Consider the following 17,375-nt stretch of genomic DNA (forward strand, 5'->3'; position numbering starts at 1 on the left):
GACTCTTGCTTGTATCTGACTATCCTTTCTGCTGCATGCCTCGATCCGGGAACTGGACCTGACTACTCCTGTATCCTAGACCTCAGTTCCCAGGCCAAGGTTGGTGTATCATTCTCTACTTCTGCCCTGCGGGTTTTTATCCTGGTTGCAGTCAGCAACGTTACATGGGGTTCCTTTCAATGCATCTGATCTCAGACAGACTTTTAGAGAGTTGGGGTTCTGCAGAATTTCACAATATAATGATAGGGTTAGTTAGCCAAAAAAAGGCTGAAAACCACTGACATCGATCAATAATTTTCAGCCCTTCAATACCTATGGAACCTGTCACAAATGTATGGTGCTCAATGGAACCCCTTAAAATCTTTTAAGACTTTGTGAAACCTTGTACTCATTTATCGTATGTAACTAAAATACTATTGCTGTGGTACTGCTTACATTTTCCAAATAAACCGTTTTCTTTATTACATATAACCTATCATATAGAATAACATTTAATAACCTTTTTGAATAATTAAAGAAACATGGCAAAATAAAATTATTGGGTTTTGAAGACTAAGATGTCAGCAGTTACTAAATTTGGTCTCGGGGAGCCTACGGAACACAATGGAAAAAAAACCACCAGCATAGTTACATAGTAGGTGACGTTGAAAAAAAGACATGTCCATCGAGTTCAGCTTACAAACAGATCATATGGTTAGAAACGCTCCCTACTCCATCTCCAATGTAAATCTGTCTGTTGGGCTTTCCCATGCTGTTCTGTCCTGCTCTCTCCCTTGCTGTCCCATGCCGGGCCATGACGTGCCTCTCTCACGTGTGCGCGCCAAGGTCAGAGAGAGGCCCTGCGGGGCACAATAAGGGAGGCCCAGAGCTGGGTAAAGCTGAGGCCCAGTGGCCAGACAAAGTAGTTGGGCCAGTCCTCTCATTGCCGCCGGGCCCTGGATCACCATAGCTGCAGGTCTCTCTCACTGTTTCACGCCGAGCCTCTCATGCTGGTGCGCAGCTTCCGCCACGCGTCTACGTCAGAGAGGCCCAGTGCGCACCGGCGGCAGAGAGTGAGAGAGAGGCAGACCCACAGCTGGGGAGAGCCCGGGCCTGTGGCAACGAGAGGATCGGCAGCCGGGAAAAGTTGGGCCCAACCTCTGGTCAGCCCCCCCCCGATGCTCCTGGGTAGGGTTGCCAGGTGTCCAATTTTGAACCGGACAGGCCAGTATTTTGACATTGTGTCCGGTAAAAAAATTGAGGTAATACTGGACAAATATGTATCTGGTATTACCTCTCTCTAGACCGCGAGGTAAGAAGAAATGCAATATAACAGGATGAGTGGATATGTGGGGGATGAGGAGGAGATGATGAAGATAATGATGCGGGAATGAGATGATGATGGGGGGGGGGAAGGACAACATAGAGTTGGTGCAAAAATATGTATTATAATGTATTGAAACAAGTGCCGTTCACAATAGGATTACCAAGTCCTAGGCATAATCAAAAGACATAATATTAGTAATTATAAGGGGTAAGTATAAACAACAACTATAAGAATACAAATAATATAGAGAAAACCAGTTAGAGAAGAATGTAATGGCTGACACCTTAGAGCAAGCAGTGTTTTTCAACGAAGGTTCCTAGGAACTCTTGGGTTTCCCACGTCTCCCTAAAGGGTTTCCTGTAATTTTCAGGTCATTTTAAAATTGTACCAAATACAGAAGAATTTAAAATGCATCTGATCTCGGACACACTATTAGAAAGGGTTGGGGGTTCCTCAGAATTTTACATGGGGTTCCTTAACCAATAAAAATGTTTGAAACCACTGCCTTAGAGACTCGATGTTTCCGGCAACAAGTGAAGCCTTTGTAAAGGGCAGAGTCTTCATGAACTTGGTAAGCCTATTGTGGAAGATACTTGTTTCAATAGATGTTTTAATACATATTTTTTTTCACAAACTGTATATTGTCCTTTTTATTAAATTTTGCTTGCCACATTCTTGATAATTTCTCTATTCTACTTAAATCATGAATTATTATTTTTTTATGCTAGTGGAGTGTTAACCCTATGCAAATCTTTGTGTCATCTGTAAAAAGGCATACTTCCCATACCCTCTGTAATGTTACTAATAAAGATATTAACGAGCATCGGTCCTAGTACAGATCCCTAATGTGCTCCACTGCCTACCTTGCACCCCTGAGTTCCCAAAGGAAAGGGTTTAACACCACAAACTGCGGTATTGTCTGATACATTGTCTTATGTATTGAGATATTTCTATGTTTCTTAGGCCACATCAATCATCTGATGAAAGGTCAGTGATAAAGGCCGGAAACTGTATGAGTTCTCTATTCACTGGGTGATGTATAGCAGGGGTTCTCAACTCCAGTCCTCAAGACCCCCCCAACAGGTCAGATTTTCAGGATTCCCTGCTTCAGCACAGGTGGCTGTGGCTCTTCGACTGAGCCACTGATTGAGCCACCTGTGCTGAACGAGGGATATCGTGAAACCCTCACATGTTTGGGGGGGGGGGGTCTTGAGGACTGGAGTTGAGAACCATTGATGTATATTATTCAATGAGAGACAGGATCCTGTGGCACTCAAAATGTATAGCAAGAGTCAAATAGACATTTTAAGTTATTTTATTATTGCAGATATAGCGGGTGTACCCCTAGGGTACTATAACTACTGGTACTGCTGTCACCTGTGAGGCTAACCAGAGGCCCGAACCTCCGCCACTTGGAGCCTGGGGTGTACTTACACTCGGTGCAGCGCCTCCACCGATGAGGGATCCCAACGTGGTGGGAGTGTGCCCTCGCCAGAACAACCATACAGTAAATACACTCACAGTTGAATGAGAATAGTATTTACTGAGCATGTACTGTAAATTAGGTAACCTTATTAGAACATAACATCCTTACATCAAAAGCATCAGAGTATCATCCCGCATGTCAATCATGGCAATACATCACATATCAGTCATTGCATCACCCTTTGTCCTTGGTGTACCAATGTGCCAGGGCACTTAACCACCGAGTGTCCACCAGCTATAAAGTTAATGTGAATGTGGGGGGGATAGCGCTTCCCTGTGTTGGGGCCCGTTGGTGCACTTAATATACTACCTTCCTGGTTATTGTCCTAACCAGGAGAATCCTTAGATAATCAGCATCTCCGCAACGTGATCCCACGACGCACTGCGCTGCTCTGCAGGAATGGATACACATGCTGACTCCCCAGGGGAGGGATCCCCAGCCGGATGATCCCTTTGCAAATAGTCTCTGCTATGAAGTCAGATGCTCTTTCAGCTACGTGCTGTACTGACAGTCAGGCACTGTCCTGCAACATCTCTCTCTATGAGTACAGTGAAGGAGTCCCTGTCTTAAGGCAGTTCCCTACACCATACAGTTACTTCTCTACAGTGGCTCAGGGGACTAACTGGGCCCTGGGGATTTACCTCTGGCCTAGTCCCTGCAGCACCGCTCCGTGGACCTAACCTGCACCTTCAGGTTCCTGGTCTTAACTCCTGACTTTCTCCCAGCAGTCAGTAGTCCTTTCTTCCTTCGGAAGCAATCCAGCCATTCCATTGGCTCTCGTGAGTCACCAGGCAGCTTTCTCCCTAAGCATCATGGGAGCTGTAGTTTCTGAGCTGCCTGATTAACATTGTGACCGCATGCGCATAGGACACTGCGCCTGCGCAACTATTGGCCACCGCGACCTTGCCCCGCTCATGCGCAACCTTCTAGGGCTCTTCTTGGCCTTCGCCGCTTCCACGTTCGCGCGACTCTATGCTCGTGCGTGCGCACACCTAACATGGCGGCGCCCTGGAGCAAGAACCACCGCCAACTCCATTTGCCCTGCATAACATACTGAGGGTAAGGAGGGGGGAAACGGGAGACCGGGGAGACCGGAGGGTACCTGGCTACACAGACATGGTGCCCGCCATCTTTGGATCATTGATAGTATTCAATGAGGCCATGTGGTCAGTCCCTGCAATTACGGGGAAAATGCATGAACAGTAGCAGCAGCCTTCTTCTCTGAGAGGAGTTTTCTTCTTGTCCAGTCTTATATTCTTGTTTTATGTTGTCATTTTCACTTTTTTGAAAGTATTCATTTTGTATATATTTATTATACTTGTTGATTACAATAAGTGTTCAGTGTCCTTGTTTTGAACACGGAGCTTGTGTGTCATTGATTAGAGGAGCCAGCACATGGTAGACAGAAGGTTGTAGAGTATGTTAGTGTGTAGGGATATAACAAAAATAGATATTCAACTTTATAACATTTTTGATCACACTGCAACTCTCTGCTTCCAATTATTCGGAGGTAAAATATCATTAAATACAATCCACCGCACAGCTCTGAGGTGCATGCTTCATCTAATTAGCTTCATTGAGTCGGAAAAAAAATACAGAACATTACCAAGATGTCGTGACTTCTCTTAAGACTATACCATAAGAATTCAAATGTTACGCCCTATTCCTGGTAGGACTAATATAATTATAAAAGGGAAAGAGGGAAGGAAAATGATGCAGCTGTTTTGAATGCCACATGACGTCCTCATTGATCTTTACCCCTTTTGCTGCCTTAGCAATGTGCAATTTTTTTTATTAGGACATTATTGATTCTTCAGATTAAAACAGCAGTCCAAGCTGCCGTTTCTTTTTTCCTTTAATATGTGCATCAATACAATCCACACAATGATAAGTAATTAGCTAAGTTGCAGATCGATCCTTTCTCCTTTGATCGATCGGCAGAGATTCGGCTCGGGGGGTTCACTAAATGGCTGTCAGTGCAACAGAAGAGGACCAAAGATGCAAAGTTCTGTGGGGAAGATCATGTGACCAGGCAGTCACTAGATATAATTGGTTCACTGCTAGAGAGAGGACAGGGCTCAAAAATAGGTGTGCTAGAGCCTTTTTCAGAAGAGGAAGGGGATGTGACTTTGTAAATGGTTGCTATAGAAACAAAAAATGCTTTTACATTATAATACATTAAAAATGTCATTCAGAGTTGTTTAAAAAAATCTACAAGTATTTTCTCATAGTACAGAACTGATTTATTTTTAAAAAAAAACATGTAGGATATTGCTTGGTCTGCAGCTTTACCACTTTTGCTATTTAGGACTTGCTGGTCCATGTGCAGTCCTCAGCAGCCACCAAAAAGCAATTTCTTTAGGAAAATACATACACAAGCAAGTTGTTTTTGTTATAATTAAAGCTAAATTATTTATATGTTAATAAGAAAAATCATGAAAACTGTCCTTTTGTTAGGCATTTGGGGCTGATCTTGGACCAGCCGAATTTAGGGGTATAAATTAATCTCTTCAGACATAAAGCATTTACAAGCTTTTTTTTCTGTTAATTCTGCAATATTCTTTTAATTGACATGCTTTGTTTGAAAATTCCACTGTGGCTACTACACCTCTACTGTACAAAAGAATTCAAGCGAAAGGGAATTCAAGCATGTGGCCCACTAAGGATGCAACAGAATCACTGCAAAGATAAGAGAATACATGTTCCATATCCTGTGTCCCTGGGGCTCAAACCCACCCAAGCCTTTTCTGTGTCTGTCCTACGCTAGTTGGTTTTTTTTCTACAGGAATTCTGCATCACGACTGCTGCTGCTGCTGTTCTGTTTCTGCATTTCCCCCCCTCGTAATTGCAGAATTCTATAGGGACTGGCCACATGGCCTCATTGAATACTATCAATTATCCAAACGTGACAGGCACCATGTCTGCAATAATAATAGGACTTTAAATATCTATTTGACTCTTGCTATACATTTTGAGTGCTACCGGATCCTGTCTCTCATTGAATACTATACATCAGGGGTTCTCAACTCCACTCTTCAAGACCCCCTAACAGGTCAGGTTTTCAGAATATCCCTGCTTCAGGACAGGTGGCTCAATAAGTCCCTGCTTCAGCACAGGATGGCCCAAATAAAATTAGGGGCTCCAATAACACTGGAAGTTGTGTCCACAGCTATACAGAAATTACATATGTAGCCAGGTCCCCCTCGCGTGTAGTCAGGTTCCCCCCCCTCGCGCACTCACCCCCTCCTTCCCAGTTGCGAGCGCGCGTGTGGATCGGGCTGGAGCGGAAGCATAGTGATCCCTGGTAGCTAGGGACGCGAGCGGCGAGCAGGCCGGTTGCCGGGGACGCGATCGGGCCGTCGCTAAGGCCGCGATCGCGTTGCCACCGGCCCGGCGGCTCGGGAAGCAGGGCGCCGCATACACAGGGCTGTTGCGCATGCGCAATGGCAGTGCACAGCGCGGGAGGCTCAGACAGCTCGCGCATGCGCGAGAATAGACTGCCAGCCCCCAGGGTGCTTTGGGGCAGAGACACCTGACGCCAGGGAGCCAATCAGAAGGCCGGATTCCCCTGCTCCCAGTTAGATACATTTCCCGGGGTTTTGCAGCTACGCAGGCACTCAGGATCCGGACCAGCTAGGGGTAAGAGGTGGATGCAGGGGTCAGTGACCCTCTGCATAGGCCAGCAGCCCCCAAGGTCCCAGTTAGGTCCTGAGTCACCTAATAGCTTGTGGAGCTTAGGGACAGGCCCTAGATAGGGACACTGCCCCATTATTTGGTCAAGTAGTCAGGGACACAGAGCGGAAGCCGTGCGGCCCTGCGAGGTGGGTTCTGGGCTCAGAACACCACCAAAGACCCTAACACCAGGAGAGACATTGTTTGCGCTGGACTTTCAACCCACGCGGTGTGGAGGACCCCGTCGGATCGTGCGGATTGATATCGCGGTATCCGTGGCTGGAGCCCGGGCAGGTAACCTGCAACTCACGTGCACCAACCAGGCCTATCACCAAACATAGTGGCTGCGCAGTCACACACACATATGCACAGTGGTATTTGACTCTGGGAGTACGAGACATTTGGGTGGGGGTTACTGGACACAGGGTGGGGTCACATTGTGGGTGGTAGCGTCCGCCGTGACGCCTAGAGGTGATAGCGTCCGCCGTGACGCCTAGAGGTGATAGCGTCCGCCGTGACGCCTAGTGTGGTTAGTGTCCGCCGTGACACCCAGTGTGGTTAGCGCCCACCGTGGCGCATGATGATATTATGATGTTATTGAGTGATATATGTGTTTCCATGCAGTAAAGCCAGTCCTGTTTTATATTCGTTCGTGTTGTGTGGTTGTTTCCTGTGAGGGCCTCCTCCCACACCGTTGGGATCCCTCCCAGGTGGAGGCGTTGCACCTAGAGATGTATGATATGTATGTACCCCAGGTTCCCCAAGCGGAGGCTTAGGCTCCTGAGAGCCAACAGGTAGCACAGCAGGTAGTAGCGGCGGTATTCATAGGGAATACCCGTTACATTTGGAGGCGCTGCTGAGAGAGTCCTGGGGTGCCCCACTTTGTAGTACCGTTACCCTGTCAGTCAGCATGTCTGCGCTCACGCCCAAACAAGTGGCCGACTGGGCCGAAAAGCTAGGAGAGCTTCTGCGACACGTGGTCGCCGTAGACGGAGTGCCTGCTGATGTCTCCATGTTTACTGTCTGCAGCGCAGTAAGGACATTACCTGGTCTGGCGGACGCCCGCCTCAACAGCAAGCACTATGACATTGACCGGCAAGAGAATACCCTATTGCTAGCCACTGAACAAGCTTTACTTCCTGATAGAGGCCCACGAGTAGTGTATCTACCAGAGACTTTGCCGCACGGATGCCCTCTAATTTACCCGGGAACTGTTTCCAGTCACGTCACTTCCCTCCCCAGTCATGAGGATTGGGACGACAGAGATATGGCCGCCAGTACACCCATCCGATCAGATATATCCCTACCCAGAGTGACCTTCTCTTCAGATGCTAGGCAAGGGGCCACCAGTTGGGCCGGCAGTCCGGCCACATCACCGGTTACTAACCGGTCCGTGAACAGTTCTACCCCAACCCCTAACAGGCAGCGAGCAGCGATAGCCAGTGGCTCCAACAATGACGGCTCCCTGTTAGGAGTGACATTCCCACAGCTAGTGGAAGCGATAACTACGTCCGCTCAAGCCCAAAATTATAGGAAATTGAAGGCGTTCTCAGGGACGGTCCCTGTCCCCACAGGCGAAGAGAGTATCGATTCTTGGAAGGAGCACACCCTCAAGGTGATCGACGAATGGCCCTGCTCTGAAACGGTCAGACGGCAGAGAATCCTGGAAAGTCTACGACCCCCAGCGGCCACCATGGTCAGTGCACAGCGTGACCAAGACCCTGATCTCTCTGCTCACCAGATGGTAGACTTGTTAGTCCAGATCTATGGCAAGGAGGAAGAGGAGAGCGAGCTGTGGTTCAAGTATTACGCTCTCAGACAGAAGGAGAAGGAAGACCTGTCCGACTTCCTACAACGCATCCAGCTGGTCCTGTGGAAATTGCGAACTTGCGGCCTCATCCTATCTTCAGAGATGGACGAATATCGGCGCAAGCAGTTCCTCCGAGGGGCCATCCCCACGCATCACATTGTGATTATGATCAGGTGCTCACTAAAGGAGGGACCTCCCCCTACCTTCATGGACATTCTGGGAATCGTAAAAGGGCATGAGGCCTATACCAAGCTGCATGCAGGCACCAAAGCCAAAGATCCTCCGGCCAGTGCCACCCCGGGAGCGTCCGCTCGTCGGCCCAAGACCCCTGTCAAAGAGGAAGATGCGCCACCCAAGTCGCCCTCAACGAAAGGGCGGGCTTCGGGGAGATCCTCCCCCACCTACCCAAGACGACTGGACCTCAAAGACGTCGTCTGCTATACCTGTGGACAGAAAGGCCATTTCTCTAGAGAGTGCCCTAATGGAGACACCCAAGAAAAGGAAACGCTCCGTAAAGGAAGCTCGGCCAGGACTATGATCTGTCAGAGGCAGACCTCAGAAGCCAAAACCACCGAGGCTACCCCCACGCCTCCCGAAGCCGCTCCTGACCTGAGCCCAGGCGAAGGAACTCCAGGGGGAGATGGCTACTGTCAGGTGGGCCCTTCGGCCATCGTACGTGTGGTAGTAGAGGGAGTCTATGCTGCTGCTCTATTGGACACCGGGTCTCAAGTGACCATAATATACCGGCACTTCTACGACCAGCACCTGAAGCATTGTCCCCTGCGGTCGGCGGAACATATGAAAGTGAGGGGGTTGAGCAACGAAGATTACCCCATCGATGGGATTGTGAGCGTTCAACTGGAGATACTTCAATTGAATACCGGCAAGAAACATCCCATGAGTGTGGAGGCAATGGTGTGCCCAAAACCTCAAGGACAGTGTCAGTATCCGGTCATCCTGGGGACAAATACGGATATAGTACGAGCTGTCATCAGAGCCTACTTGAAGGAGACTAATGAATTGCCAATGGCCGATACCCGCCTAGATCCTGTACTGAGAGAGGAGTGCAACCGAGTATATGCCCTAGAGCGTCACGGGGACCTCTACAATCGTCAACGCGGACTGACGACCATTTCACCAGGGGGAGTGAAACGCATGGCCGTCTGGTGCTGTTATCCGGATCGGGAGGAGACCGATCATCTGTTCTCACTGGAGAGTGATCCTGAGGAAGAGATCCAGAGAGGGTATCGGGTAATACCTGAAGTAAAAGAGTGGACGACCCGAGTTCCTCTCCGAACCCATGTGTATATCCAAAACATCTCCCCATTCCCAATGGACATCGATGTAGGAGAAAGTCTGGGCAGTATATATCCCGTCAGCCCGGTGGAAACCGCGCCCCAGGTGAACGCCGCTGCAGTAGGTGAGCGGTTAGTCGACCTGGACTTCAACTTCGGGGATTCGACCCTGCCGACCGAGTGGAAGGATCGACTGACAGCCAAGCTGAAGGAAAGAAAAACAGTATTTTCTACCAGCGAGATGGATGTGGGCCGCAGTCGCAGCGCCCAACACACTATTAGGCTGAATGACGCCACTCCGTTCCGTGAACGCTCTCGTCGTATCGCCCCCAGGGATGTGGACGATGTAAGGGATGTCCTGGAGGAGATGAAGACCGCTGGAATACTGACGGAGTCGCGGAGTCCTTATGCATCACCCATAGTGGTAGTAAGGAAGAAGAATGGATCTGTAAGATTGTGCGTCGATTATCGAACCCTAAATAATCGTACGGTACCTGACCAATACAATCTCCCTCGTATTGAAGAGATCCTGAACGCTCTGAATGGGAGCCAATGGTTTAGTGTTCTCGATTTGCGATCTGGGTACTACCAGGTACCCATGAGTGAAGAGGATCAGGAAAAGACTGCCTTCGTCTGTCCCCTTGGCTTCTACCAGTTCACGCGTATGCCCCAAGGTATATGCGGAGCCCCTGCTACCTTCCAGCGGTTGATGGAAAAAACAATAGGGGACATGAATCCTCGGGAGTGCCTGGTTTACCTGGACGATATCATTGTCTTTGGGAAGACCTTAGAAGAACACGAGGAGAGGCTACTGAAGGTGATAGATCGTCTTGGCCAAGAAGGATTGAAGCTATCACTCGACAAGTGTAGGTTTTGCCACACCTCAGTGACCTACGTGGGACACATCGTGTCTGCCCAGGGGATTGCTACTGATCCAGCCAAAGTAGAAGCGGTGGTGAACTGGCCGCGTCCCGATAATGTCGCGGAACTGCGATCCTTCCTCGGGTTCTGTGGGTATTACCGTCGGTTCGTAGAAGGGTACTCTAGTCGAGCTAAACCCCTGAACAATTTGCTGAAGATATACCCTGAAGATACTGGGAGAAAGGCCACGTCGGCCCGTCAACCGTTTGGTGATAAGTGGACGCCTGAGTGTGAACGGGCCTTCCTGAATTTGAAGAAAAGCCTGACTGAAGCACCAGTGCTTGCATATGCTGACCCAGAACAACCATATGTCCTGCATGTGGATGCCAGTCTCAATGGACTGGGCGCTGTCCTTCATCAGAAACACCCCGAGGGTCTTCGGCCGGTAGCCTACATCAGCCGCAGTCTGACACCCAGTGAGCAGAAATATCCGGTGCACAAGTTAGAGTTCCTGGCTCTCAAATGGGCGATCACGGAGAAACTTCATGATTACCTCTATGGTGTTACGTTTGAGGTAAGGACCGATAACAATCCCCTCACGTACATCAATACTTCCGCCAAATTGGATGCAGCCGGACACCGATGGTTGGCGACACTATGTAATTACCGATTCTCCCTGAAGTACAAGCCAGGGCCTCTGAACATTGGGGCCGATGCTCTATCACGACGACCAGGATTGAGTGCCACCCCTGATGATGATGAATGGGAAGAGATCCCTGGACCTGGGATGCGTGCAATGTGTAGTATAGCGGCCGTCATCAATGATCAGGTCGCATTCTCTGAACTAAGAGTTGCCGATTCGTTAGGGTGCCAGTCGCAAGCGATCCCTGCAGCCTACTGCGGCCCCGCAGGGATGAACATAACCCAGGACAAAGTCATAAGATGGAAAGACTTAGTAGACTATCAATTAAGAGATCCAGTGATCAGCATAATTCGACAAGCCGTTCAGCGGAAGAACCCTGCTCTATTGAAGAGTGCTCCCCGAGATCTGGTCGCGTTACTCATGCGTGAGGTGGACAAGTTCGAGATAGATAATTGTTTGCTCTATAGGGTAGTTCCATATCATAACCACCCTGATAGGCGACAACTAGTTCTACCCCAAAACTTGAGATATATGGTGTTGAAGTCTCTACACGATGACCACGGGCATCTCGGGGTAGAGAAGACTTTTGGGCTAGTCCGAGATCGGTTTTTCTGGCCCAAGATGCGGGAAGCGGTGGAACAACACTGCCGCCGTTGTTCCCGGTGCGTTCAACGCAAGACGTTGCCTACCCGAGCAGCTCCCATGGCCCATCTAAAGAGTTCTGGTCCAATGGACCTGGTGTGTATGGACTTCCTGTGTATCGAACCTGATAGTCGAGGAATCGGTAATGTGCTGGTCATCACGGACCATTACACCCGCTATGCACAGGCCTTCCCCACAAAAGACCAGAAGGCTATCACGGTCGCGAAAGTTCTATGGGAAAAGTTCTTCGTTCACTACGGTCTTCCAAACAGACTTCACTCCGACCAAGGGCGAGATTTTGAGAGTACTCTGATCCGAGAATTACTTAAAATGCTGAACATCGCCAAATCCCGGACGACGCCGTACCACCCTGAAGGAGATGCTTTACCTGAACGATTCAACAGGACCCTGTTGGACATGCTTGGAACCCTGAAGGGAATGCAGAAAACAGAATGGAGTCGTCATGTGGAGACTTTGGTACACGCGTATAACTGTACTCGCCATGAGTCCACGGGGTTCTCCCCATACTTCCTCATGTTTGGGCGGGAGGCCAGACTTCCAGTAGACGTGCGTCTTCGAGTATCAACGGATGGGATATTCAATAACACTCATTTTAAGTACGTGCAAAGGCTAAAAGACAGTCTGCAACAAGCGTACCAACAGGCTGAGAAGTCTACAGCCAAACTGAATGCTGGTAACAAGAGACGTTATGACAATAAAGTCAAGTATCGAGAGTTACGTCCTGGGGATGCAGTGTTACTTCGTAATTTGGGAATCCCCGGAAAACATAAACTGGCGGACCGGTGGAGAGATGGCGTATATGAGGTGGAGTCACAGATGCCTGGCCTCCCGGTTTATCGCATCAGAGACACCGATGGTCGGGTAAAGGTTTGGCATCGTAATCACCTTCTCCCCATCCCCCAAGTGGGAGATGAAGAAGAGGAACTACAGGCCACACCGCTCAACGGTGAGTTCGATCTATCAGAGGTGGGTCAAGAGACTGTAACTAACGAGACTCACTCTGAAACTCCGGAAGACCCTATGGAGGGACCCTCTCAAAGGGACCACCCCGCAGAAGGGGCATCTCCCGAAGGAGCTACGGGTAAAGGGCCCCGTAGGCCAATGCCTACTAAGGTGGCACCAACAGGCCAGCCTTTGGATCCACAGAGCCCGTGTTTTGTACCCTCAGAGACATTTCTCCCCTCAAGGGAAGAGGCTAGGCCTCAGGACTATGCTTATTACTCCCCCGAGGGAGTTGCCGAAGAACAACTCCGATGGAGTCAACGAGTTAGGTACCCGCCAACTAGGGTTACTTACGATCAAATGGGGGCACCCCATTATGAGGCTCAGCAGTGTTCTCGTAGTAAGATACAGTCTGTGATTGTGATGCTCAACGAATTATGCAATCTCGTTTAGAGTTACCTGTGCTAAGTTATATGTTTACTGCATTTTTATTATATAATTTTTGTACATTGGTGGGAAGTTATGTGGTCCAAGCGAGGACGTTGGAATTTTCACCAGGGGGAGGATGTAGCCAGGTCCCCCTCGCGTGTAGTCAGGTTCCCCCCCCTCGCGCACTCACCCCCTCCTTCCCAGTTGCGAGCGCGCGTGTGGATCGGGCTGGAGCGGAAGCATAGTGATCCCTGGTAGCTAGGGACGCGAGCGGCGAGCAGGCCGGTTGCCGGGGACGCGATCGGGCCGTCGCTAAGGCCGCGATCGCGTTGCCACCGGCCCGGCGGCTCGGGAAGCAGGGCGCCGCATACACAGGGCTGTTGCGCATGCGCAATGGCAGTGCACAGCGCGGGAGGCTCAGACAGCTCGCGCATGCGCGAGAATAGACTGCCAGCCCCCAGGGTGCTTTGGGGCAGAGACACCTGACGCCAGGGAGCCAATCAGAAGGCCGGATTCCCCTGCTCCCAGTTAGATACATTTCCCGGGGTTTTGCAGCTACGCAGGCACTCAGGATCCGGACCAGCTAGGGGTAAGAGGTGGATGCAGGGGTCAGTGACCCTCTGCATAGGCCAGCAGCCCCCAAGGTCCCAGTTAGGTCCTGAGTCACCTAATAGCTTGTGGAGCTTAGGGACAGGCCCTAGATAGGGACACTGCCCCATTATTTGGTCAAGTAGTCAGGGACACAGAGCGGAAGCCGTGCGGCCCTGCGAGGTGGGTTCTGGGCTCAGAACACCATCAAAGACCCTAACACCAGGAGAGACATTGTTTGCGCTGGACTTTCAACCCACGTGGTGTGGAGGACAATGTCGGATCGTGCGGATTGATATCGCGGTACCCGTGGCTGGAGCCCGGGCAGGTAACCTGCAACTCACGTGCACCAACCAGGCCTATCACCCAACATAGTGGCTGCGCAGTCACACACACATATGCACAGTGGTATTTGACTCTGGGAGTACGAGACATTTGGGTGGGGGTTACTGGACACAGGGTGGGGTCACATTGTGGGTGGTAGCGTCCGCCGTGACGCCTAGAGGTGATAGCGTCCGCCGTGACGCCTAGAGGTGATAGCGTCCGCCGTGACGCCTAGAGGTGGTAGCGTCCGCCGTGACGCCTAGTGTGGTTAGTGTCCGCCGTGACACCCAGTGTGGTTAGCGCCCACCGTGGCGCATGATGATGTTATGATGTTATTGAGTGATATATGTGTTTCCATGCAGTAAAGCCAGTCCTGTTTTATATTCGTTCGTGTTGTGTGGTTGTTTCCTGTGAGGGCCTCCTCCCACTCCGTTGGGATCCCTCCCAGGTGGAGGCGTTGCACCTAGAGATGTATGATATGTATGTACCCCAGGTTCCCCAAGCGGAGGCTTAGGCTCCTGAGAGCCAACAGGTAGCACAGCAGGTAGTAGCGGCGTTATTCATAGGGAATACCCGTTACACATGTAATAAATCACCTGGCCTAGGTGGCTTTCCTCACAAATATTACAGGACATTTAGGGATTTATTAGCCCCTCAACTTCTTTCTATGTTTAATAAATGTAATCATAATGTAATCATAATCACTCTCCCTAAAGAAGTAAAATATCATAGTATTTGCTCACATTATAGACCAATATCTGTACCCTATACAGATACAACATTATGCACAAGGATTCTAGCAACTAGATTGGGAGAATTACTTCCTTCTTTGATTCTTCCTGACTAGGTGGGATTTGTGCCTAGGAGACAAGTAGCAGATAATACCAGGAGAAATATCAACCTTATTCCTTATGCACGTTCCCAAAAGATTCCCATGGTCCTCCTTTCCTTAGATGCAGAGAAAGCTTTTGACAGATTAAAATTGAAATATATCTCAAACTTTAGGGGCCTTTGGATTCAATAAAAGTTTTTGGGGAGCAATATCTGCCTTGTAGAGTAGCACTCCTACAGCGAGGATTAATGCAGCAGGCTGCTGACAGGAGGGGACTGCCGGGACATGTGTCCTGGGCCAGTGGCTGTGGGGTGGCCAGGCCCAGCTGCCGGTCCTCTCGTGGCCGGTTCCTGGCTCTCCCTCCACTGCAGGCCCTCTTCCTTACGCTGTCCCATGCCAAGCTTCCAACACTGGTGCGCGACGGGCCTCTCTGATGTCAGCGCTGTAAGTAAGCCTGGCCCAGCTTCCGGCATGCGCTGCCTGAGAGGGAGGCCCGTTGCGCTCCAGCGTTGGAAGCTTGGCATGGGACAGAAAGGAAGAGGCCTGCAGCGGAGGGAGAGCCAGGGACCGGCCACGAGAGGACTGGAAGCAGGGCCTGGCCAGAGGTCGGGCCCAACCTGCAGCGCCAGCGGACCGGCCGGGCCCCCCGCAGACATCGGGCCTGGCCTGACCATCCACAAGGTGAACAATAAGAGAGCCCCTGCTACTGCCAAAGTGGTTGCTGTGAGTGGTGCTCTTGAGTAGTGGTATAGATGATTGTGGAAGAGAAGTGACCCAAGTAAAGCACTCAAGCTCACACTCTGATGATTTATGTAGTAGTTAAAATGTAATCTTCATTTTGCAACAATAAAATAAAATAATGGGTATTAAAATGACAAGCTGGAGGTATACAGGATCTAATAACTGATTACCATATGGGCTCAGGATCCTGTAATCTGTAGTGGGTCAGTAAACTTATGCTTAGACTCCACTAAACAACAGTCCTTGTGGAGGATCTGTTTTATGGGAAGGATGTACAGGGAACTCTGGCTTGTATGCAAGATAATGTGTGCTGTAAATCAATATTCAAACGTTCTGATAAACCACATAGAATATTGAAAAAAGGAAAAATGGTGTAATAGCGCTAAAAGGCTAAACAATAACAATACAGTGTATTAATATTAATAATGATATGTGACCCTACACAAAACCAAAAATTGGGCTAGGCTGCCAGGTAATACTAACTCTAAGACACAGTTAGCAAAAAAGAAACACAAAATAAACAATACAAACCGGGGCCTAAATAGTCCAAAGGGAATTGTTATAGTCCAATGGTGTTAAAGTCTCTAGAGGTGGATATCAGCTTGTATCACTTTCCAGCTCCTCCACGAGACGTTACTCCATGCATATATTGCAGAAAGAAAAGAGACAAAAAGAACACATCATAGCGCAACAATGCAAATATAGAACATGCAGGACAAACAGGACAGGACAACACTAAACAGAACAAGCAAGGCTGACTAATAGTAAGAGTTAATTTAATATACACAATAAAAAACTATAGCAGATGTGGGATCCGGTAGGTTAAAACCGGAATCCTACTTACAGAGCTGCCACAGATCATAAGCAGGGATATAGATGAATGGTGACCGGCTGTAGCTCCGTGTGAACACGTGACATCCAAAGGTTTCTTCCAAATGGTGTCCTTCACTCCGCGACCGGAAGTGCGTCACTCAGAATGAATCTGGAGCTCTCCAGGGACTGTCAATCAATCCGCAGCCGGAAACACGACACCAGGGGCGGGTGGAGATGCCGAAATCCCTTCTCTTATACGATTACTGTGATCACGCTCGGCAAGTCCTCTGCCTTAGTCAAAGTAACTCAGAACAAACTGCCCAACGCGTTTCGTGCTCATGCGCACTTCTTCAGGGTGATATAGATCAGCGGTGCGCAAAGTGGGGGGCGCGACCCCCAGGGGGGGCGGGAGATTGTGCTGGGGGCGCACGGGCAGTTGCAGAGGCCCCGCGCTCTTCCCCCAGGCATTTAAATTAAATGCCGGGGGATCGCGTGAGGCCCCTGCAACTGTTTACTTAGCGGGATTCAGCCATCTGTGTTGCGTCACCATGGCAACGCGGCGTCAATAGACGCCGCGGCACCATGTGACCTGACGTCACACGCCCACGCAGCGTCATCTGACGCGGCTGAAGGAAGGCAGGGGGGCGCGAGAGCCGGGGCAGAGAGACGGGGGCGCAGCACAAAAAGTTTGCGCTCCCCTGATATAGATCACTAGGCATGAGATACCTATATACTGACAGGACAAATACTATTGGATGGCAAAAAACCTACCCATAACCTAATCAACCTGTGTGATTGGTCTAAATAACTGTCAGTCATGCCTAGTATACACACAGACTTACTAACAAATATACAATTAACAAACGATCACATTACAAGACATAAAATCCTTAAAAATGCTAACAAAAATAAAGTTATATAATAAAAATACTACAAATAACATACATATTATTTCATATTACAACCATTT

This window comes from Ascaphus truei, chromosome 4 (assembly GCF_040206685.1).
Source record: "Ascaphus truei isolate aAscTru1 chromosome 4, aAscTru1.hap1, whole genome shotgun sequence".
In the NCBI taxonomy this organism is placed as follows: domain Eukaryota; kingdom Metazoa; phylum Chordata; class Amphibia; order Anura; family Ascaphidae; genus Ascaphus; species Ascaphus truei.